The sequence below is a fragment of the Microtus ochrogaster genome, unplaced genomic scaffold, assembly GCF_000317375.1.
Source record: "Microtus ochrogaster isolate Prairie Vole_2 unplaced genomic scaffold, MicOch1.0 UNK29, whole genome shotgun sequence".
In the NCBI taxonomy this organism is placed as follows: Eukaryota; Metazoa; Chordata; class Mammalia; order Rodentia; family Cricetidae; genus Microtus; species Microtus ochrogaster.
In genome coordinates, this window is record NW_004949127.1 from 2,239,396 (window position 1) to 2,241,155 (window position 1,760).

General features: G+C 38.2%; 1 protein-coding gene across 5 annotated transcripts in view; it reads right to left on the bottom strand.

Annotated features, from left to right (window-relative positions):
* Positions 1–1,760, bottom strand: part of Vps13b (vacuolar protein sorting 13 homolog B) — a 441,647-nt gene that overhangs the window by 93,987 nt on the left and 345,900 nt on the right. The gene's annotated exons all lie outside the window — the stretch shown is intronic.

Sequence of the window (1,760 nt, forward strand, 5' to 3'; positions counted from 1 at the left end):
TTGTTCCATTCTGCATGCGCTGGTGCACTTGGAGGCATGCTCCAGCTGTTCCATTCTGCATGCACTGGTGCACTTGGGGGCATGCTCCAGCTGTTCGGAAGACTGTTTCCTACACTCGGTTCTTTATACACAGAACAGGAGACATAGTCATCAAATAGAATAATGGAAGTTTAGTGTTTAGTACTTAATAAAATTATATTTTGACCACGGAATCTACTTATTGTATGTTTCCATTCCATTGTAAAAGCCTGGCATTGAATGAGGTAAAGTGCAAGTGTTTTCGTCTCTGATGCTTCTGCTCATATGCATACATTTCAACATGCAGATCTCTTTCCGTCTGTTCTCTAAGAATAGGAGACGCTTCTACACATCTTCAGCTAATGGAAGTCACATGGGTATGCATGTGGAAACACACACACACACACACACACACACACACCCTTATAATATTGGAATCAGTTGAGAAACCACAAGTATTCAAATGTAGGAAATCATGATTTTATAAGATTTTAATATGATCTACTCTTGGGAGACAAAGCTAAGCAAACTCCATTTCTGCACAGGAACTACTCCAGCGTGCAGTTGCACTCCGCTGCGGCTAGGGCACAGCTGCAGTCGTCACCTGCGATGCCCCACTGGTATTGCGGCTTACTGCACTGCATCAGACTGCCTTCCTGTCCGGAAAACCTCTAAGTACAAACAAGACTCTAAGTCCAGATTTCATTTTCCCTTGGTATCAAAATATGGTAATTTAAGAGCCCTGAGAAATACTTTGTAGTATTTAAAAGGAAATGGGTAACATTCTTTTATTAGGATCTCTGCTTGGCCTGTTTTTTCAGAAAACATAATACATGGCCCAGTTATCTTATCAGTTTATCAAGCGACCAGGTTGCAAGCAAGTGGAGGTGTATAATATGACATCTTTCAAGATAATATTTTTCTCAAAAGAGGAGTAATACCAATATATTAAGAACTTCTGGTTAAAAACTAACTTAAAACAGAGACAATTTTACTATTATGGGGTTTCTTTCAATAAAACTAATATAAACCCTAAATTCATAATATATTTTAATCTGTCTCTAAGTATTTAGAAACTTATCCTTTGGTATGTTAACAGTCTGCTGTCCACAACATAGTTTAAACTCAATGGTTAACTCATAATTTTCACATAGCGTATAACAGACTCATCATGCTTCTTGATAAAGTATCTATTAATATATGCCTCATATCACACACAAATAAGTGTACGTACAATAATAATAAATGTATATATAACATGCTTTAGTTAGTTACCTTATAGATCACACTTAGTTTATCAGTATTAATGAATTATTTCCATGACAAGAGAAAGCTGGGAACCAGTGTCAGGAACACACACACAATTCTTGACTTCAGGAAACCAAGAACATGTAATAATAAATTAGTCAAAACCTTGGATTGCCACCAGAGATTTGAAATATGTTTTTAAAAGCATATTTTCCTGATAAATCTGAGTTTATCTTCATAGTCTATTAGTGCAGCCAAACAGCTGAGCACCAGAGCAGGAATGAGATCCCGGTGCTCTACAAAGATGTGGACAAGCAGGCAAGAAGGACTGAGCTTTCTGATTCTGACAGGAAGAAAAGTTAGTTATAGGTCAGGAACGGAAAAGAAGAAATGTGAAACTACATATGCACGACAGCTCCCAAGTATGGGCAGTCTGGATAACACACGTGTATGACACACGCGTGCCCACACCGTCAGCTCCCAAGTATGGGCAG